This window comes from Lygodium microphyllum, chromosome 16 (genome assembly GCF_053477565.2).
Source record: "Lygodium microphyllum isolate KBCC chromosome 16, Lygodium_microphyllum_v1.1.10, whole genome shotgun sequence".
NCBI classification, from domain to species: Eukaryota; Viridiplantae; Streptophyta; class Polypodiopsida; order Schizaeales; family Lygodiaceae; genus Lygodium; species Lygodium microphyllum.
In genome coordinates, this window is record NC_141150.1 from 140,427,816 (window position 1) to 140,451,521 (window position 23,706).

At 45.1% G+C, this 23,706-nt stretch overlaps 1 pseudogene; it reads right to left on the bottom strand.

Moving 5' to 3' along the window:
• Positions 1-23,706, bottom strand: part of LOC148023507 (putative pre-mRNA-splicing factor ATP-dependent RNA helicase DEAH5) — a 128,675-nt pseudogene that overhangs the window by 74,841 nt on the left and 30,128 nt on the right.

Sequence of the window (23,706 nt, forward strand, 5' to 3'; positions counted from 1 at the left end):
TAAAGCGGTGGGGTATGGTCCCCTGATGGCATTGTAGTATCCTTTGTATCCACAACATGTGCCTCCTACAAGGGCGGGGGCCAGCTGGACGTGGGCGATGGATTCTACGTCTTGTGATGGCTATGTCAAGGGTGGGCGCCGGTGGCGGGGGAGGCTAGGTGGGCTGGTGGGGCCTCTATGGTGGAGAGGATAGCCGGTGCTTGGTAGAACTCTGTGATTGTGCGTTGGTGGGCGGCTCCTTGTCTCCACTCCGAGGTCTGTAGGAGGTGATCTCTGTAGCATTGTAGCTCCAGTAGGAAAAGCCCGCTGATCCTAGAAGTCCATCACCTTGGAAAGTGACCCAAATCCCTCTCTGAACAGGCAGTGGAATCGCCCTCTGATCTCATAGTACACGAGACATCTGCATATGTAGTGTTTCTCTGTCTATGGTTCAAGCTGGCAGAGCTGGCAAATCCTGTCTTCTGGGGGGAGGGGGTTTGTACTATACCTGCCTGTCTCAATCCGCAGCTAGTGTGAGGATGTGTGGATCTGTCCAATGGTGCATCGTACTCCATGAGATATGTGTGCATCCATGTAGCTTAGGCGAATAATGAACCCGAATGAGGATATGCAAATAATGAACCCGAATGGGGAACCCGAATGTGTGCATCCCAGATTCAGTGCAGGAAGGTCACTATCTGGAAGAGAGCCTCTGCTACTATGGGCGGTGCCCCCATCTCTGCTCTGATGATCTCATGTGGCACGAAGGGCTTACTCTGGATCATATGTGATATCATAAGAACCAAGGGTCGCTCCATCTGCTCCCAGTCCCTTATAGACGGCCTCCCCTTGGGCAATGGTTGGTCCTGTGTGCTCCTCCTTGTGTGGTAGAGACTCGATCCCCATATGGGAACCCCATACAAAAGTACTAGCATGACCAAGGTGTCGAAGAGCCATAGCTTCCGATGCTCCTGGAGCTGTATGCGGGCACACTCCCTCTCCATTGACCCTAGGGCTGCATAGCCTCGTGCTAGTCTATCTTCTGTTGCTTTCCTCAGAGTACAGCTCGGCCCTAAGAATGTTATCCCCAAATAGGCGTATCTGTGGACCACTTCTATTGTTTCTACGCCATATGTGAAAGGGGGTACTGATCGTCGAATCCATTGCGTAGAGGTGTTAAATATCATGACCTTGGTTTTCCCCAGGTTTGCTATAAGGTCCTTGTCGTGACAAAAGGCCTGTAGTGCATCCAGATGGCGCTATAATACCTCGGGGGTACTGGAGATGAGGACTATGTGGTCTGCATATAATGTTAGAATATCAAGCTCTCTCATGTGTGTTTGACCGACATGAGCTGGACACAGCTAGTCTAGCTATCTTAGTCAGGTACATTAAATAAGTCGGTGCTACTCCTGGTGTGAATGGTCTTATGACCTTAGGTTGTACTTTCACTATACAGTGTTGAATGAATGATGAAGTGTGTGAGAGGAAGCATGCTGCTTCACTCTGGTTATGATATCTTTCTATCTCCATGAATTTGAACATGGTATCAGAGCCATGAATCGGCAAAGACTGTGTGCCTGGGAGTGTGGCATTGGACTTGCAGGAGCTGATGTCAGAGGAAAGGAGTCAACTGTCATCTGCAGTGGTGAAGAGATCTGTCATGTGGCCTTGACAACCATAGCTGGAAGCATGAAGGACTTCTTTTCTGGTCTTTGTCTAGAAAGGCTTCTCAAGTAAGGTTAATGGTAAGTCTTGAAGCCTATGCAAATGAGTATCAACACTAAAAACCAGCAGTCGTTTAAAACAAACGTGGCCTTGAAGAAAGCGCAGCATGACAGGGTTGTGTCTGATGGAAGAAACGTGGATTTGGGGCAGCATTACTGTGCTAAATGAAGACCATCAAGCACTTTATGAATGCTAGTTATGTACTTGAAACAACATGGTTGGCTGAAGCAACATAGGTAGCTGAAGAAAAACGAAATTTCAGAGCTGCTGAACACGTGGTCTGCTGGAATGCGCCTGCCCTTCAGGAGTGGAACGACTACAGAAGCAACATACTTAACCATTTGAGCCTTCTAGAGGGGATAGTAATCAAGCATTAGAGCTTGATTTGAGTGAGCTTTAATGACCAGCCCGATTGTAGATGTAAAAACGAGTTGCTGACAGGTTGCGCCTGGTTCTTGATGCCCAAAATGGGGCTGCATTGACTACTGAAGTGGACAGATTTAATTCAGCACATACTTGGCATCTTGTGTGCTTGCTTGGGGGTCTCCAAATGCTCATTTGGTCATCTACAAGCTGAACTGTTTGTCTGGGCTGCACTTATCAACAGGCTGCCATTGTTGGCTAGGATTTAAGATGCAAAGCACGTGTCAAGTGGAATACAGGCTGGATGCATACCAAGGGAGGTTCTTACCTTGCTATTGCCCCTGTGGGAGCTCATGTGTGAGCTGACATACAGTTGCATAGGTCTGAATAGATCGGGCTGAACAGTCATTGAAAGTACAGGGACATTTTACACTTGTATGGTCTGAGATTTGGATGCTATTTGGCATGTACACTGAGCTTGAATGTAGCATGTGATACTTGGCAGAAGACATGTCATTTTTCTTGGTAAATTTGGAGCTTTTGGTGGCCTGATCTAAGAGTTTATGACAGGCTGAAAACTGTCAAAAATTGCAGACATAAAGCACTCATTAGTTACTCTAGTTCTTACAAGAACTAGTTGAGTTCATCAGCCATACAGGTACTTGAAGGCTTGGTTTGTGACTGACAAATGCTTGCACATTGGAGACTGAAGTGATGCGAATGTCTTATGGTTCATTGGGATTGAAATGAATCCCTGTTGCCAGTGCATTGGCTGTCTGGAACCTGGAATGTATTTACAACATTCGTATCTGCTGGTTATGTACTGTTGTGTGTTTTTATGCCTATGTATGGCTTGACACATGTACTAACAGCCATCTATGAAGGTTTGGGACATGTATGACATGTATATTACTCAGTTTTGGGGTTGAAATCACTGCTGGTCACTCCCAGAATTACAGTTTTCAGACTGCATGTCTATACCCTAGCAGTGAGGTTGGAAGAGTTTCAACTGAAGTAACTACATTGCATTTGTCTTGACTGTTTTGCTTACAGTGTATCCCACTTGTTGTGGACTGTTCTTGGGCTACTAGAGGGTCGAAATACCCTGTTTTTTTTTTGCAATTAATTGCAGAAAATTGTCACATACAGTTGCGGGCTGAAGTTTGTCAAGTTGACTTACTGGTTTGCAGGTAGTCAGGCAGTGTCTATAAAATGGCAAATGCTGATAGAACGGACAACATAACCCAGATTGTGGGAGAGAAGCTTGATAGCAATAGCAACAATTATGCAATATGGAAGTTCCGCATGGAGAACTTTCTGATAGGCAAAGGCTACTGGGAGCTTGTCACTGGAGCTGAAGCTGAACCCAGGTTGCCCACTACAGAAGAAAGACCTGCAACACAAGAACAGCTGCGAGCTCATCCACTCTGGACAGAGAGAGCACGCGGGGTTTTGCACTGGCTGTCCTTGTGTATATCAGATGCCATGGTTATGCAGATTATGAATTGTCGCTCTCCAAAAGATGCATGGAACATCTTGGTCAGGTATTATGGCACTACTACAAGTGCAAGGAAGATCCAGTTAAAGCAAAAGTTTAATAATATGGAGAGAAAGAACAGATCCATTCAGGAGTATGTAACTGAGATAAAGACTATTGCGGATGAGTTGGCATCTGTTGGTTCACAGGTTGAAGATGAAGATATGGTTGCAGTGACCTTGAATGGTTTAGATCTTGAGTACAAGTCCTTTGACACTTCAGTGTCTGTGCGGGCTGAAATGCCTGACTTTAATGAGCTGGTTGCATTATTGATTCATGAAGAGGTGAAGCTTGGCTTAGCTACAGGATCAAGCGGTTCAAAGAATAAGGATGCAGTTTTTTACTCGAATCAGCACGGCCGTGGCAGTCGTGGCAAGGGTTATGGATCTGGCAGAGGAGCCCAGCAGAATGCATCCTATGGCAATCAAAATCAGCAGCCATCAAATGCAAGAGGTCGTGGAAATTTTCAAGGCAGGGGGAGATCTAACTCCCGTTGGTAGAGGCTCATGGCAGTAGCAGCGTTAGTCAGACAATCCAAACAAAGACAAGGATTGTCATTACTGCGGCAAGTATGGGCATATTGCAAAGGACTGCTGGAAGAAGCACGGGAATCAGAAGGGTAAACAGCATGGACACTATGCTACGTCCAATCAGGCAGATGATTCTGGTGATCGACTGTTTGCCATGCAATATGTCAAAGATAAGATTGCTGAAAAATCATCTGATGATGCAGTGTGGTACATTGACTCAGGGGCGTCAAATCACATGACCCCTCACGGTGATTGGTTCACAGATATGGTGGCTGAAAAGCATGGCTATGTATGCACAGGTGATGACACGCAGCATAGCATTGAGCATAAAGGCAAAGTGCCTCTTGTGGTTCATGATGGCAGGAAGAAAAATTTGCATGATATCTTGCATGTCCCTTCAATTACGAAAAACTTATTGTCTGTTGGTCAGATGACGGAGCAGACAACCACATTGCACATCGTCCCCCTGCTTCACCCAACCCCAAAAAACCCCACTCCCCCATGATATGGCACACGCACCCTCTCTCCCAAAAACCACAGCACAACCCCTACACCCAACCTCCACTCCGCCATGACATGGCACACACACACATACATCCCTCTCCCCTCCCAACTCTCTTTTCTCAAAAGCCCCATTCCTCCCAACCCCAAAAAAACCCACTCTCCCATGACATGGCACACCTCTTTGGAGCTTTCTACTATGGATGAGAGGGATTTACCTTCCCTTGGTGAGGGGGAGTCCCTTTCCCAAACAAGTGGATTACAGGTATCTAAGGCTTCTCAATCTCCTTCCCAATAGGATGAACCGATCACCATTCCTCAATGGTACCAGTGGCTCATGCAGGAGTCAGGTGTTACCCACTTTCTTGCTATCCCTTCAGGGGCACATAGATCAACAACCACAGGATACAATTGTCTTGCCTGGACCTGTTTCCCCAATCACCACTAGCACCTGATTGTCCTGAGCTGCTTTGATAAGCTCATCCTTTAACTTATATATGGGAAGACTCTGTCTCTGTTCCTAACCATAAGTGGGTGCCTTTCCAAACGCATCCTTCTTTCACTCAGGCATATCGTAGGTAGAAAGACCAACACCACGAAGCTGCTGTGCCAAATGCCTCTCCCCCATCTTTGGCATTGGATCCTCCCAAGGTCAATTCAAATCTTTGGGGATGGAGTCCAGCATAGTCCTTTGTTGCTGTTCTTGAAATTCTCTTCTCTCTTTTGCCCATACAAACTGAATCATTACAACCCTTTGCAAAGAGCCATCTGGATTTTTCACAATCTTTACAAGGGACACATCAATAGAGTATCGAGTTTGTCCTCTCAAGAATGCAGGCTCATTCTTATTCAACTCTATCTCAAGTTCCTCTTCAGCACCTTCATCTTGATAAAGCAAGCCGCCACCATCTGGGTCATAGTTGGGATAATCCCTCACATCCAAAACCCTAGATGTAATGAGCTATTTAGCCTCCCATCTCCTTGGAGAGCTCATCCTTTTTAATAGGCATCCAGAAGAACCGTTATCATCTCCCATCGTTATCATTATACTTGAGAGGCCTTTCCTAGTAGAAGGAAGCTTATTGGAACTAGAAGGATTTGCCTCTTCATCCAAACTGCTACTTTTTATGGGAAGGAGATCTTGCCCTATTTTCTAGTCTACATCCCTCATGGAAAAGCTAAGTTTGTTCCCAGTCATAGAAACAACCTTTACCCCAACTTCTTGATCTCATTTGACCACATCTCTTGCATCAATTATCATTCTCAAAGCAACATGGAAAGATAAGTTTGTCCCCAGTTATAGAAACAACCTTTACCCAAACTTCTTGATCTCATTTGACCACATCTCTTGCATCAACTATCATTTTCAAAGCAACTTAAGAAACATAGAGAAAACCCTTTGTGCTCATGAAAGCCAGATAGTTGTATAGATCATCCATTATCCATGAGCATATCGTAGGTAAAAAGGCCAACACTACGAAGCTCCTGTGCCAAATGCCTCTCCCCCCTTTGGCATTGGATCGTCCCAAGATCAATTCAAATCTTTGGGGATGGAGTCCAGCATAGTCCTTTGTTGCTGTTCTTGAAATTCTCTTCTCTCTTTTGTCCATACAAACTGAATCATTACAACCCTTTGCAAAGAGCCATCTGGATTTTTCACAATCTTTACAAGGGACACATCAATAGAGTATCGAGTTTGTCCTCTCAAGAATGTAGGCTCATTCTCATTCATCTCTATCTCAAGTTCCTCTTCAGTACCTTCATCTCGATAAAGCAAGCTGCCACCATCTGGGTCATAGTTGGGATAATCCCTCACATCCAAAACCCCAGATGCAATGAGCTATTTAGCCTCCCATCTCCTTGGAGAGCTCATCCTTTTTAATAGGCATCGAAAAGAACCGTTATCATCTCCCATCGTTATCATTATACTTGAGAGGCCTTTCCTAGTAGAAGGACGCTTATTGGAACTAGAAGGATTTGCCTCTTCATTCAAACTGCTACTTTTTATGGGAAGGAGATCTTGCCCTATTTTCTAGTCTACATCCCTCATGGAAAAGCTAAGTTTGTTCCCAGTCATAGAAACAACTTTTACCCCAACTTCTTGATCTCATTTGACCGCATCTCTTGCATCAATTATCATTCTCAAAGCAACATGGAAAGATAAGTTTGTCCCCAGTTATAGAAACTACCTTTACCCAAACTTCTTGATCTCATTTGACCACATCTCTTGCATCAACTATCATTCTCAAAGCAACTTAAGAAACATGGAGAAAATCCTTTGCGCTCATGAAGATAGTTGTATAAAGCATCCATTATCCATGACCCTAGAAATGTACATAGCAAAAAGCGCTACCTCTTGAGGGGCACCCTTAAAGCCTCGATCTCCTCTCTCTCCATTCTTCCAGATTCTGTCTCACCGTCCCGATCCTCAGGTTTCTATAATGATCTTCAACAGCCCTATCATAACTGTCACGGTGGTCATGTTTCTGATCATTCCATTCAGTATCCTTGTCTCCAACTCTATCCTTGTCCCTGTACATCCGTGTCCGTGTCCTTGTCTTTGCTTGTGTGTGTCCTTGTCCCTATCTCTATCACTGTCCCTATGTCTATCACTGTCCTTGTCCATGTGCCTATCACTCTCCCTGTCCCTGGGCCTTGGCCCTCCTTCCATGATAATCCCCATCTTCATGCCTGTTGCCCTCACTCTTTGGCTTGATCAGACTCTGTAAGGGTAACCCTGGCTTGTGTTCCAAACTAGTACGACAGAGCAACCATATCGCAAACAAGGATTTAGAAGGTCCTCTATGAGTAGTTATATTAGTTTATGTTGGGTGTAAAGTCCCTTCGTCTCTGTGTATAAAGTTATACGGGTGTGAACACACCCTTATTGTACCCTAACATATAAATACATTCTTTATTCTTTGTGTACCATCACAATCTGGTACACATATCTCTGCGTTCACTCTCTCTCACTCTCAACATTGCTGCTCACACTTCTATCTCGCACTTCCATTGCGCACTCTCTCCCCTTCAAATTGGTATCAGAGTTGCGGCTAAGGTGTGCGCGCTTCTCGAAGTCTGTGGGGTCAGCTCCAGCTCGTCTGCGCGAAGAAACATCAATCTTTGTAGTGTGTTTTGATTAGGTGAGTACAGGTGATAGCTCACGTGATCAAGTGGCAGTCAATTTTGACCAACGGGACTCGAGGAGATTGGCTCTTAGATCTTTGTTCCAAGGATATAATCACGGTTGATGATATCTCTTTGGTGCTTATTTGTGGTGCTGACTGTGTTGCTACATCATCCATTGAGCTTTGTATAGGAGGTTCTATGTGTTCCAGACTCGGGCTTCCATGTTCTCTTGTCCACACCTTTTGTGGCATGACATGACATGCCTCTTGTGATCAACACCATGTCAACCCCTCCCCATGATGCAATGTGATGCTTCCCTCGGTGTGATCCACATTGCATTGTGTCGTCTCCCTTGACCTCGCCATTAGACGATGACACGACACTCCCCCCACCATGGTACCCCTCCCCTTACACCATGGCACGAGATCCCCAAATCATGGTGTGTTATCCCATCTTGCAACCAAGCCTTGAAGTACTTGTGGTCAACTTTGTAACTACGTGTTGTCACGCTGCAAGTGCAAGTGAACAACCCCACAAAGTCCATGTTGTCACATTGTGGTGACAACCCGTATAGGGGGTCTTGGACCTCGTGGTACCTTACAAAAAACAAACTCGTGGTCAAATTTGCTGGTCAGAACGAGCCCGCCAACTTGCAGGAGTCATGGCCTCTCTCTCCATCAAATCAACCTAGGATGCCTGCTCTAAGTTTGCTCTGTCAGAGGGTGAGTCTATGGCCATCACATCTAGAGGGCCTGTTGTGAGGCTCTGCCCGACTATGAAAAGTCTTGAACCTAGGCTACCTCAAATTTTAGGAAGCGGCTTATTCTGCTCCTGCTCATCCGTGCTTGTCCTATTCATTCTTGCGTATCCTGCTCTTCTGTCATGGACCCGCCTGCTTCTACTTCTGATGCTGCCGCCGCCGCTGCTGTTATAGAGTTTTCCTCTACGAAAATTATTATGATGGAGTTGTGCCTAACTAAGGCAGCAGTCGCTTACCCGACAGATGGGGATGTACTTGAAAAAGTGAGACAGGCGCTGGACGAGTTACCGTCGATCATGCTAATCGACAATCTTACAGACGCTCATGTCGCGCTTAGGAATTTCTTCCCGGCATGGAGCGAGAAGGACATCACGCGGGTTGCATCAGTTACATACAAAGCACGAGGTGAGACAGCTTCTTTTCTTTTTGATTATCCATGGTGTTTGGCTGTTTACTTGTTTGTTGAGAGACAGCTTCTTTATTTTTATGGGAAAGTAGCTCAGTCCTAATAGTAATGTAGAGTGTAGGGAATAATGCACATGAAGAATACTGGGTTTAAGGAATGTGGAGTGTAGGGAATACTGCACATAAAGAATACTGGGCTGATGGGGAATAATGGTTGTTTGCTAGACATCAATTTGAAAAAGACGAGTGTTGTTTATGACAAAAGTATGTTTCCTCCCATTCTGAGGCCTAGTATTCTTTATGTGCAGGGACACATGTCAATGTTAATTCCACCACCTTTGAGAAAGCTCAATGTGCTGTAGGCTCTCCTCGTGATGCAACTCTTCCAATGCATGTAGACTCTGCAAAGGCAGAAGTAATTTGGAACAGACATGAATGGGATGAGTGTGTGCAGGAGTTCAATTTGAAGAGATTAGTAGAAATCGCCCATTATGATGGTTGCAAGTTTGACATGCTTATGGCTGAACATGGAGCTATGCTTAGCCTAAGGGATCTTCCTCCTTCCCCCTTGGCTATAGGTGGCATTATCAAGTTGCATACAGATATTGACAATGTGGAGTGCATTGGTCAGCTAATTAACGAGGGGGAGCTGCATCTTAGAGAATGTGGGCCTGAAAAACAATCTATTGCCCTTGGTATCACAGACTTGACAAAAATAAGATGGTTTCACCTAAAAATAGATGACTTTCCTGCTATTTCTCAGAGTGTTACAATTGCAGATGCCAGAGAAAGTATCTGTGGTTATCTGCATGCTAAACCTGCTATGTTAGGTATAAACATGGCGCTGAATATATTTCATCTGCCATTTTCTTGGAAGGTGTTGAAGCACTTGGGTTCCGGCTTGACGAGCCATGTCTATCTTGTTGAAGGATCAGGCAGCAGATTTGCAGTTAAAGCCCCACGATTATTTTTTGATCTCAGTCAAGATATTCAATATCTTGAACTCTTGAGGGGGGTTGATGGAGTACCTGTCATTCAACAAAAGATCCATAGAATGATAGTTCTAAAACCTATTTGTGCATCCTTTTCAGTTGAAACTTTATTTGAATGTGGAACTTTGGAATTGGCTGATTTAATCGAAACTATTCGCTGTGCCCATGAGAGGGGAATTGTGAACAGAGATTTACGTATAGATAATGTTATGATTGGAGAGAGTCTGTACAATACCGGGAAGATTAGATTCTTCATTTTGGACTGGGGTTTTGCTGCCAAAACTGGTTTGGCCACTGGCTTCTCTGGCAGTGTTATTATAGCATCAGATAAGGTTCTGGGCCAATTGTGCCATGGGTTCTCACAGGTGACTGTCTCTGTGAATGATGACTTGGTTTCCCTCGTGCGTTGTCTCTTTTTGATCTTCAATTGCAAGGCAATTTCTGTTTTACACACGTTAAAGGAGAAGCCTAAAAAGATCATACATTTCTGGCAGCAGCACTTAGAAAAGAGCTCTTTCTGGAGAAAGGCACAGGGTGATGCTCTCCAACTACAGTATGATGGTCTCAAGGAATTATTTCAGACATCCACGCAAGAAGATTTGATAGAAGTATGATTTTATGAATGCCCATGGTTGTACCATGCTAGGCAGTAGGCTGGTTGTAATGTTTACCCTCTGAGCTGTCCTCTGAACTTTCAAAGATTCAAGCCCCCGCTGCTTGAATGTTACAGTGAGGTGAGCAGCAGGCTTGTCAAGAGGTGTTTTGTGGTCTTCGTGACCCAAGTGGTAAGGTCCCGGCAATGGCATTCTGCTATGAGCCAACTGGTGAAGTAACCACAATGGCATTTTGCTAGCAGCAATGCTTATACAGCAAGTAAAAGACACTACTATGCAATACACGTTTAGTTTTGTGAGAACAGTTCTGTTTTCATTTGGTAATGATGATTTTGCTGCTTTAAGCACAGCGAAGTTGGTTGAATAATGTTAGTGTGTTGAACTTGATTCTTTTGTCTACTATGTTGAATTTGATAACAGCATTAAGTTGAGGCTAGTCTGCGAGTTTAAATTTCACCTTCAAGTTATTAATTTGAGTTTGTAGATTTTCAAACAAAAGACCCAATATGCATAATTTAGGCCGAACTAGTACTTGTATTAAGTGTATGTTGTTTGTCTACTAAACGCTATGTCTACTCAAGTCAGATTTTGCTAGCATATGGAGTTGGCTCTCTCTCCCTGCCGCCTTCTTCATCAATAAGCGATGGGCAGTGGTTATATAGTTGGAAGGGGCTTTTGAGTTATGACATTACTAGGCTAGAGTGGATTCACCCTGATTAGCTAAAGAGGTATTTGGAGATAATTTAATTGATTGGATCCTAATAATGACGACACATTAATATTGATTAATTATACGAGCAACATGAATAAATCCTCTTGGTGCAATGGAACACTATTTGCTCTTTCCATTTGCAGCCAGAATTTGTCTTGTCATTTGGGATGCTTTATGATTGAGGCTCACAGGTAGGTGATGATCGTACATGACACAAATATTTGCTAACAATATAAATAGGCAAAAATGCCTAAAACTAGTCGACCAACCTTGGCAAGTGCATTTAATGCAGTTTGACTAGGCCAAGACCTGCCTCTGCCAATGTGAACGTAGCCCAGATATTTGCATGCGATGCTCTTGTCCATGTGAACAAGTAGAAGAGACGAAGAAAACTCCACTCCAAGGTGAGGAAGCTTATCTTCATGGGCTATAGTAGGACCACGTAAGGTTATGAGCTCTACGATCCAAAGACATGAAAGATGGAGGAGGTAAGTAGGACCATGAAAGGTTATGGGCTCTACGATCAGAAGAGATGAAAGATCGAGGTAGGCCAAGGATGTGATCTTTGATGAGGCTTTGGTTTGCATTTTATGTCTCAAGATTTAGTAAGGTCTATGGGGCAAGAAATAGGCCTACAGGTGGCCAAACCAAAGTCTATCAAGATCTCATGAATGTAGCACTACTTGTGACTATGAAATGAAAATCCCTTCAAGTATCTGATACACCTCAAGACCCAAGAATTAGTGAAGAATTCTTAATCTCTCATATCAAATTCATTGCTCAGAAGATCACAAGTCCTCTGTATCTCTTGCACATGACTTCTTGCCTAGTGAGGATTAGATCATCCACATAGAGGATGAGTAGAACCACCTACTGATCCACAACCTGAAAGTAAAGGTTTGGATCAAAATGTGACCTTCTGAAACCATGGTGAAGAAAGAACTGATTGATCCATTGGTACCAAGTATGGGGTGCTTGCTTCAGGCCATACAAAACCTTCTGCAAGTGGTAGCTATCATCCTCACGACTTACAAACAATACAAAAACCTAGGGGTTGCTCCACATAAATCTCCTCTTCTATAATACTGTCGAGAAAGGCAGACTTCACATCCATATAACAAATAGGCCAATGGTTGGGTGGTGAGCTACAAGTGCTAGAACCATTTGGATCATAGACATACGTGCAGTCGGAGCAAAAGTCTCCGCATAATCCAATGATCCGAAGAGATGAAAGATCGAGGTAAGCGAGGGATATAATCTTTGATGAGGCTTCGGCCTGCATCTTATGTCTTAAGAGTTAGTAGGGAAATGAAATAGCTCCTAATATCATTTGACTCAGACTAAGGCTCAAACTCAAGAGATGATGGTAAACCCGAGGTTTTTTCCACCCATGAATAGGGCCATGCCGATTGCAATTATGTGTATTGAGCCGCTTCATTGTAGAGAAGGAGAGAGTTGCATTCTTCTCTATAGCCAGCCAAAAGGGTGCCAATGAAAAGATTGCTAGTAGAAATTATCACTAGTGGAAAGAATGTTAGTGGAAATGGTCCCAATTGATACATTGCTAGAAGAAAAGTTGCCTATGCAAAGATTGCTAGTATGAATCATTGCTAATGGAATAGACATGGCACATCCCCTCCCCCCTTCTTCAGGAGAACCTCGCTCCATCCAATCTCAAAAGATCCCACCCCCCTACAACATGGCATGTCATCCCCCCGTCCCCCCCTAAAAAAACCCCACTTCGCCCAACCCCAAAAAACCGCACTTCCCCACGAGATAGTACACATACCCTCTCTTCCAAAAACCACGGTACAATCCCTATACCCAACCTCCACTTCGCCATGAAATCCCGCAATCACATACACATCCCTCTCTCCTCCCAACTCTCTTTTATAAAAAAACCCCACTCAAAAAACTACAGTCTCCCACGATATGGCACAAACACCCTCTCTCCCAAAAACCGCAACACAATCTCTACAATCAACCTTCACTTCGCCACAACATGGCACACACACAAACACATCCCTCTCTCCTCCAACACTCTTTTCTCAAAAACCCCACTCCACTCTACCCAAAAAAAAACCCCACTCTCCGACGACATGGCACATCCCCCCCTCTTTCCAAGAATCCCGCTCCACACAACTCCAAAAAAACCCACACCGTGCCATGATATGGCACACCCCCCTTCTTCCCAAAAAGCCCACTCCACCCAACCCCAAAAAACCTCACTCCCATACTACAATATGGCATGTCTTTCCCCACCTCTTCAAAAAACTTTGCTTTTTCCAAACCCAAAAAACCCCACTCCCCAGAATATGGCACACACACCCTTTCTCAAAAACCAGGGCACAACCCCTACACCCAACCTCCACTCTGCCATGACATCATATACACACACACATATATCCCTCTCTCCCTCTAACTCTCGTTTCTCAAAAATCTCACTTTACTTAACCCTAGAAAACCCTAGTTCACCATGACATGGCACACACTCTCTCTCTTTCCAAAAACCCCGCTCCACTCAATCCCAAAAAACCCCACAAAACCCCACGACATGGCACACCCTCCCCTTCTCCTTCCCAAAAACCTCACTCCATCCGACCCCAAAAAACCCCGCTCTCCCACCACAACATAGCATGTCGTCCCCCCTCTCAAAAAACCCCGCTTGACCTAACCCCAAAAAACATTTGTCTCCCACAACATGGCACACCTCCCCTCATCTTTCCAAAGACTCGGCTCCAAGCAATCCCAAAAAACCAACTCGCCCATGACATGGCACATACCCTCTCTCCCTTTCCAAAAACCCCGCTTCAACCAACCCTAAAAAACTCGATACTGCAACATGGTACGTCATCCCTAAAAAACCCCGATTTCTAACCACAACATGGCATGTCATACCGCCTCTCCAAAAATCCCGCTTCGCCCGTCCCAAAAAAACCTGTGTCTCCCATGACATGGCACACCTCCCCCCGTCTTCCCAAAGATCCCGCTCCACCCAACCCCAAGAAATCCACTTCTCTATGACATGGCACACACCCTCAATCTTTTACTAGCCTCATTGATGACCTCACAACACATAAAGTAGGTTCACCCTAACATTCTCTCATGAGTGTAAATACATCTCCCTTTTTCCACCAAACAGAGGGGCATTCACATGAGCCTAGTTGAAAAGCCTATTTCTAACAGGGTGGAGCGGGGTTCTTGGGGAGGTTGTGCCATGTCGTGGGAGAGTGGGTTTTTTTGGGGTTGGGTCCTTGCTCGGAAGATCGGAAGATCTATGTATCTCTTGCATATAACTTCTTGCCTAGTGAGGATTAGATCACCCACATAGAGGATGAGTAGAACCACCTACTGATTCACAACCTGAAAGTAAAGGTTTGGATCATAATGTGACCTTCTGAAACCATGGCGAAGAAAGAACTGATTGATCCATTGGTACCAAGTACAGGGTGCTTGCTTCAGGCCATACAAAGCCTTCTGCAAGTGATAGCTATCATCCTCACGACTTACAAACAACAAGAAAACCTAGGGGTTGCTCCACATAAATCTCCTCCTCTAGAATACTGTCGAGAAAGACAGACTTCACATCCATCTAAAAAAGAGGCCAATGGTTGGGTGGTGAGCTACAAGTGCTAGAACCGTTTGGATCATAGACATACGTGCAGTCGGAGCAAAAGTCTCCGCATAATCCAATGATCCAAAGAGATGAAAGATCGAGGTAAGCGAGGGATATAATCTTTGATGAGGCTTCGGCCTGCATTTTATGTCTTAAGAGATAGTCGGGGAATGAAAGAGCTCCTAATAACGTTTGACTCAGACTAAGGCTCAAACTCAAGAGATGACGGTAAACCCGAGGTTTTTTTCCACCTATGAATAGGGCCATGCTGACTGCAATTATGTGTATTGAGCCGCTTCATTGTAGAGAAGGAGAGAGCTATATTCTTCTCTACATCCAGCCAAAAGGGTGCCAATGAAAAGGTTGTTAGTACAAATTATCACTAGTGGAAATAATGTTAGTGGAAATGGTCGCATTTGATACATTGCTAGCAGAAAAGTTGCCTGTGCAAAGATTCCCAGTGAGAATATTGGCTAATGGAATAGACATGGCACATCCCCTCCCCCCTCCTTCTGGAGAACCCCGCTCCATCCAATCTCAAAAGACCCCACCCCCCCACAACATGGCATGTCATCCCCCCCTCCATCCTTGTCCCCCCTCAGAAAACCCCACTTCACCCAATCCCAAAAAACCACACTTTCCCACGAGATGGTACACATACCCTCTCTTCCAAAAACCGCGGTACAATCCCTATACCCAACCTCCACTTCGCCATGAAATCACACAATCACATACACATCCCTCTCTCCTCCCAACTCTCTTTTATAGAAAACCCCACTCCACCCAACCCCAAAAAAGCCCACTCTCCCACAACAAGGTACACCTCTCTCCCTCTTCCCAAAAACCCTGCTTCACCCAACCCCAAAAAACCCCACACACACCACCCCCCTCCTTCCCCAAAACCTTGCTCCACCCAATCACAGAAAACCCCACTCCGCAACCACAACATGGCACATCGTCCCCCCTCCCCCCTTCAAAAAATCTCGCTTTACCCAACCCCAAAAAACCCCACCCCCCTATTATATGGCACACGCACCCTCACCACTCATGGTAAGGCGTCACATGGAAGGACGCACCTGAATCCAATAACCAACACTGTGCATACATACTAGGTGTCTCAGTCAAGTGTGAAGCATCAGAAGAACTAGCTGCAAGTATAAAATCATCACCACCATCGGAATCCTCGGTTTGCGTGACATTAATCTCCTCAATCTTGACGCTGGACTTCGCAGGTACTATCCTGCAATCAGAGGACTTCTCCTGCACTTTGTCTTTTCCCTTATCTTTGCGCTTCTCATTGTGCAACTCATGACACTGTGGTCTAATATGGCCCTTTTTTCCACAATGATGACATATGACATTTGCATTGCGCCCACGCGACTTACTACGCGACTTGCCACAAGATTTAGACCGACCCTTCTGCGAGTCACGGCCACGGCCATTACCACGGTCATTTCTGTCATTCCTGCCTCTAACTGTCAAAGCATGACTACCACGAGAAGCATCCAAGTTTTTGCGATTGACCTCTTCTTGAAGAAGAGCACTCTCAACATCAACCAATTTTAGAGTAGCACTAGAGGCACATAGAGCAGTACGGAATACATCCCATGACTCATTCAGAGTCCCAAGCAAGAAAAGAGGAGTCACGTCCTCTCCAAAGGTAATATCCTGCGAAGTCAAATTCTTCAAGATGGCATGAAATTGGCTCAAGTGAGCAGACATGGTGGCATTATCCTTCATGCGCAAATCCATAAGCTGCTTTAACCAGTACATCTGACTCGCCGGACTCTTCTTATCATAAAGATTCTTGATCTTATTCCATAACTCCCATGCACTCTGTGCGTCCTCAAATACATTATAATGTACCTGCTCAGTGAGAGATAAAACAATCATGGACTTGCATAGCTCATCTAGCTCAACCCATTCGTCATTGTTCATGGTTGCAGGCTGCTGCCCGCTCAACCGAAGTGGCTTAATCTGAGATTTCTGCACCAAGACTTGCCATATTTGACTCTTCCAGTAAGAGTAGTTGGTACCATCCAACTTCCTGATGTTAAAGATGGCACTATCATGCGAAGATGACGCCATAATGCAGGCTGGAAATGCACAGACAGTGTAAAACTGCTTGCTGTTTTACTGCAGAAACTGCCCAAAAATCACCAAAATGAGGTCCAAATGGCAAGCAAAGTGTGCCAAAAGTTGCTACCCACTTAGTACTAGGTGCCGTACACCAAATCAGGATATTTCAGCATGAAAATGACTGCTCAGTCCACCAATAAATGCTTGCTGTAATAAATTGCAAGTATGCAACAAAGAGAGCAAACTGTCCCAAAACTGGATCCAATGTCAACTAGACAATGCTAGGTCCAAAGCCGGCATGAAACGGACAATGCAAAGCCAAATGACAGTGAAAAGAACATGAGCTCAACACCGAGACATGTCAAAATAGCATCTGCCAGTAAGAGGCACACCCCCAGATTTACCTTGGAAAATATGGCTATAAGCCTTTGTAAAAATCATAGGTAGCTGGATTTAGAGGCACCTATAAATAGGGTAGCCTGGGCCAAAGTTAGAGACTTATGACATTATGGAATATTGAAACTTTGGTTTGTCTCTCTTTCTTGTTTCTTGTTCTTCTTGTCCATTCTAGGCTAATGGTAGATTAGCTATGTCTTCATGCAATTTTCATGGTTTCTAGGCTAGTTAGGTTAGAAAAGATCTAGGCTAGGAACTCCTTCTTTACACTCTCGGTGTGTGTGCATCCCGGATTTGCTGCTAGATATCATCGTTTGCCTTGTTCTTTCCCCTGTTCCTTGCCATGGTAAAGTGCAGTCCCGTTTGTTTGGGTCCCACTCTTTTCCTCTCTATTCATAGTTTGAGAGCCTTTGGTAGTGGATTCATCCTGCTGTCATAATACTTGATATTCATGGAGTTCATCCACTCCTTAATGCCATCAAGTGATGCAGAAGGGATTGCATCAATCCTAAGAACGTCGCGCTTAAAATCCTTAAAGACAATGGTCATATCAAAGGCTTTTTGGCCTAGAGCAACTCTTTCCAAGTTGACTATCTCAATATCATTTACAGTGATCACCAAAAGGGCTACTTTATGAGTTCAACCAAACTGTTAACAGTCGCAACAATAAAAGTTGAAGCTTTGTGAGGCACCCCATGGAATCCAAGCTTCCAGCAAGCAAAAATGTCTCTAATGATCCAGACAGCTTCTGCCCTTTCCCACCAAAGACAGGCCTTATCCATAGATCTGACAACTTAATAGGTTTACCTTTTGAAAGTTGGAGTCTTTCTTGAGTCATTAAAGTGGCCCTCTCAATCTTCTCTGATTCCCTTTGTGTAGCGGCCATGTTGTGGTGGGGGAGCGGGGTTTTTTGGGGTTGGATGGAGCGGGGTTCTTGGGAAGAAGGGGGGGGAAGGGGTGTGCCATATCGTGGGGCGGTGTGGGGTTTTTTGGGGTTGGGTGGAGCAGGCTTTTTGGGAAGGGAGAGAGGGTGTGTGCCATCTCGTGGGGGAGTGGGTTTTTTGGGGTTGGGTAGAGTGAGGTCTTTGGGAAGAGGGGGGGAGGTGTGACATGTCAGGGGAGAGCAAGGTTTTTAGGGATCGAGCGAAGAGGGGTTTTTTGAGAGGGGGGAGGGAGACAACGTGCCATGTTGTGGTGGGAGAGCGGGGTTTTGTGGGGTTGGATGCAACGGGGTTTTTGAGGAGGGGGTATGCCATATCGTGCGGTGTTGTGGGGTTTTTTGGGATTGGGTGGAGCGGGGTTTGAGAAGGGAGAGAGGGTGTGTGCCCTCTCTTCACAAAAAGGTTAAACTCATTTGTTAATCTTATTTTTCCTATCCCTTTCCTGCTGCGTTTTCTCAATTACATTTGGATCATATGTGCTGCGTCTTCTCCCACCAAACTGGTGAACTACCTCCATTAAGCTCAACAAAGAAATGTACATCCTTGGTCTTCTTGTTTCCAACCATGATAAAGCTATGCAAGTGTAGGTGAAGGAGAGTAATCATACGCTTTTTCAACTAGCTAACATAAGGCATGCTTGATATTCTTGTACATAATATCAACCTTCTCATCTGGTTTCATAATGGCATATCTCAACCCATTTATGTGTGCCTCTAATGATCCAGACAGCTTCCGCCCTTTCCCACCAAAGACAGGCCTTATCCATAGATCTAACAACCTAATAGGTTTACCTTTTGAAAGATGGAGCCTTTCTTGGGTCACTAAAGTGGCCCTTTGAGTCTTCTCTAATTCCCTTTGTGTAGTGGCCATGTTGTGGTGGGGAAGCGGGGTTTTTTGGGGTTGGATGGAGCAGGGTTGTTGGGATTTTTAGGGTTGTTGGTCTTCTTGTTTCCAACCATGATGGTCTGGGGATTTTTAGGGTTGAGTGGAGCGGGGATCTTGAAAAGGAGGGGGAATGTGCCATGTCGTGGGAGAGTGGGTTTTTTTGGGGTAGGGTAGAGTAGGGTTTTCGAGAAAAGGGAGTTGGGAGGAGAGAGGGATGAGTGTGCATGTGTACCATGTCGTGGCAGAGTGGAGGTTGGGTGTAGGGGTTATGCCACGGTTTTCGGGAGAGAGGGTGTAATGTTATCGTCTTACTCAAATTGAGGCTCTCAGGTAGGGGATGATCGTGCATGATACAAATCTTTGCTAATAATATAAATAGGCAATAATGCCTAAAACTGGCCGACCAACCTTGACAACTGCATTTAATGTAGTCTGACTAGGCCAAGACCTGCCCCTCCCAATGTGAACATGGCCCAAATCTAGCACAAATTTTCATCGTTGCATGCGATGCTCTTGTCCATGTGGACAAGTAGAAGAGACAAAGAAAACTCCACTCCAAGTTGAGGAAGCTTATCTTCATGGGCTATAGTAGGACCACAAAATTTTATAAGCTATACGACCCAAAGACACGAAAGATCGAGGAGGTAAGCAGGACCACGAAAGGTTAGACCCCACTCCACCCAACCCCAAGAAACCCACTCCTCCACAACATGGCACACACCCTCTCTCCCTTCCCAAAAACCCCGTTCCATCGAACCCCAAAGAACCCCACTCTGCCCAACCCCAAAAAACCCCACATTGCGCCACGACATGGCACACCACCTCCCTCCCTCCCAAAAACCCCGCTTCACCTAACCCCAAAAAACCTCAGTCCCCTATCACAACATGGCACGTCGTTCCCCCCTTTCAAAAAACCTTGCTTTGCACAACCCCCCAAAACTTACCTTACTCCTCCACGATATGGCACACACACCCTCTCCTAAAAACCGCGGTGGAATCGCTACACCCAACCTCCACTCTGCAAAGTCACCACACAATTACACACATAACCCTCTCTTCCCTTAACACTCTTTTAAAATCCCCGCTCCAACCAACCCCAAAAAATCCGATCCCCCATGACATGGCACAGGCTCTCTCTCCCTTTCCAAAAACCTTTCACCACCCAACCACAAAAAACCCCACACTGCCCCACGACATGGCACACCCTCTCCCCCCCTTCCTAAGAATCTCACTCCATCCAACCCCAAAAGACCTCGCTTTCCCACCACCATATGGCACATTGTCCCACCCACCCCCGCTAAAAAAACCTGCTTCGCCCAACCCCAAAAAACCCCACTCCCCCATGATATGGCAGACGCACCCTCTCTCCCAAAAACCGCGGCACAACCCCTATACCCAACCTCTACTCCACCACAACATGGCATATATACACATCCCTCTCTCCTCCCAACTCTCTTTTCTCAAAAACCGCGCTCCACCCAACCCCAAAAAAACCCACTCTCCCACGACATGGCACAACTTCCCTAAGAACCCCGCTCCATCCTGTTATAAATAGGCTTTTTAACTAGGCTCATGTGAATGCCCCTGTGTTTGGTGGAGAAAGGGAGATGTATTTACACCCATGAGAGAATGTTAGGTGAACCTACTTTATGTGTTGTGAGGTCATCAATGAGGTTAGCAAAAGATTCTTGTATCAGCCTATATAAGAGGCTCATTCTCTTTATAACAAGACACATTAGATCAATATGATTATCATTCTTCTACTTTTCATTTAGCTTGTGTCCATCTTTCTTTATTTTCTCTCCAGACATACACATTTCTTTCATCCACACACCATGAGCACACTTTGTTATCATCCGCCATAGCCATGTTGTCGAGCTCAACTTGTGTGGATACCTAAAAGTATAACATGGTATCAGAGCACATGCTCTTGGATCTAGTAAATTAGCCTCCCTCATTCTATCATTTTCAAGATTATACAGTAGTTAAGAATCATTAGGTCCAGTATCGTTTTTTCTTCATTACCATCATCTACTTATTTTGAGGTTGGGTGTAGGGGTTGTGCTGCCGATTTTGGGAGAGGGTGTGTATGCCATATCGTGGGGGAGTGGGGTTTTTGGGGTTGGGTGAAGCAAGATTTTTTGAAGTTGGGACGACGTGCCATGTTGTGGTATGGGAGTGGGGTTTTTGGGGATTGGGTGGAGCGGGGCTTTTTGGGAACGAGGGGGGCGGTGTGCCATGTCGTGGTGCAGTGTGAGGTTTTGTGTGTTTGGGTGGAGCGGGGTTCTTGGGAAGAGGGGGGAAGGTGTGCATATCCTCCTAGGAGAGTGGGTTTTTTTACGTAGAAAGAAGCGGTGTTTTTAGAAAAGAGATTTGGGAGGAGACATGGATGTGTGTGTGTGTGTGTGTGTGTGTGTGTGTGCACCATGTCGTGGCGGAGTGGAGGTTGGGTATAGAGGTTGTGCTGCGGTTTTTGGGAGAGAGGGTGTGTGTGCCACATTGTGGGGGGTGGGGTTTTTTGGGGTTGGGCGAAGCAGGTTTTTTTAGCGGGGGCGGGTGGGACAATGTGCCATATGGTGGTGAGAAAGCGAGGTCTTTTGGGGTTGGATGGAGCGAGATTCTTGGGAAGGGGGGGGAGATGGTGTGCCATGTCGTGGGGCAGTGTGGGGTTTTTTGTGGTTGGGTGGTGAAAGGTTTTTGGAAAGGGAGAGAGAGCATGTGCCATGTCATGGGGGATCAAATTTTTTGGGGTTGGGTGGAGCAGGGATTTTAAAAGAGTGTTAAGGGAAGAGAGGGTTGTGTGTGTAATTGTGTGGTGCCTTTGCAGAGTGGAGGTTGGGTGTAACGATTCCACCGCCGTTTTTAGGAGAGGATGTGTGTGCCATATCATGGAGTAAGATAAGTTTTGGGGGGTTGTGCGAAGCAAGGTTTTTTGAAAGGGGGGAACGACGTGCCATGTTGTGATAGGGGACTGAGGTTTTTTGGGGTTAGGTGAAGCGGGGTTTTTGGGAGGGAGGGGGATGGTGTGCCATGTCATGGCGCAATGTGGGGTTTTTTGGGGTTGGGCGAAGTGGGGGGGTCGGATGGAACGGGGTTTTTGGGAAGGGAGAGAGGGTGTGTGCCATGTTGTGGAGGAGTGGGTTTCTTGGGGTTGGGTGGAGTGGGGTCTAACCTTTCGTGGTCCTGCTTACCTCCTCGATTTTTTGTGTCTTTGGGTCGTATAGCTCATAAAATTTTGTGGTCCTACTATAGCCCATGAAGATAAGCTTCCTCAACTTGGAGTGGAGTTTGCTTTGTCTCTTCTACTTGTCCACATGGACAAGAGCATTGCATGTAAAGATGAAAATTTGTGCTAGAGCTTATAGGAGAGTTTTTTTGCACACAATTGCCATAGTTTCTCAAAGCAACTTAAGGCAAAGCGCTGATAAACAAAGTTAGAATATTTGAAGAGACGAAACAGTGAGATCATTGGCTGATTGAAAACTGGTTTGTTGTAGCAACGAGACTGGAGTTTATAGTGGTGAGGATTGCTCATTATCTTGAGAAGGAATCACTACTAATAATCCACCTTGTAATCCCTAATTCATTGCTGGACATCCCAATCTAAGCACTGCTCTTAAAAGGGAGAAAGAAATACTACAAGGGGAACCAACCTTTGGGGCAAATCTATCTCTTGGTTCTTGGGTAGGAGCATTCTAGCTCCCATGGCTGAACTTTTGTTCTTTGCTGATTTGTTCACATGTGTAATGCTGAAGTAAAGTTTACTGCCTTATAGTTAATTCTATTGGCTGGTTGCATGGTTCTGCTACCGAGACATCACCATCTTCCCTAAGGGGTGAGCTTGTGGTCATCTCAAGGTGCATACACATCTTCTTAGGTGCTGAAATCACTAACCAGGAGAGAAAAATCAGAAATCAGCACGACGTCACACTAGCATCATGATGATAGTGATGGGGATTCACTATCTTCAGTATATATCCTTGGCATCTCATCTAAAGTAATGGAAAGTCTTCTAACCCAACTTGCAGCATGAATAAATCTGAAAATGGATGAAGATATTGTATTGGTGTTTTACTAAAAAGTTTACCTCCAAATTATGATAATGTTTCAACCACTTTAATCAACATGCCAAACCCTAAATTGGTTGACATTAAAGCCTATTTGTTAGAAGAAGAAAAGAAGATTAAAGGCAAAGAAGAAATTGCAAAAGATGAACAACTGTTGTATGTCAATAACAGGAACAAAGGCAAAAAGGACCAGCTATTTTGTGACTTCTGCAAAAGGACCGGACACACTCAGAAGTTCTGCCATGCCAGAAAGCTGTAAAAGAAGAAGAAGATCATGGAGTAAAGGAAGAAGAAGAAGAAGAAGAAGAAGAAGAAGAAGAAGATTGTCAGGAGTAGAAGGACAAGCCACACCAGTCCTTCTATTTTCACTACTCTAATAGACTTTTTTGAAGCCTTGTATATCCTTGCCCTAATGCTTCTATTAGAATTTTTCTTTCTTACTACAATACCTGTTTATTAAAGCATAAAAATA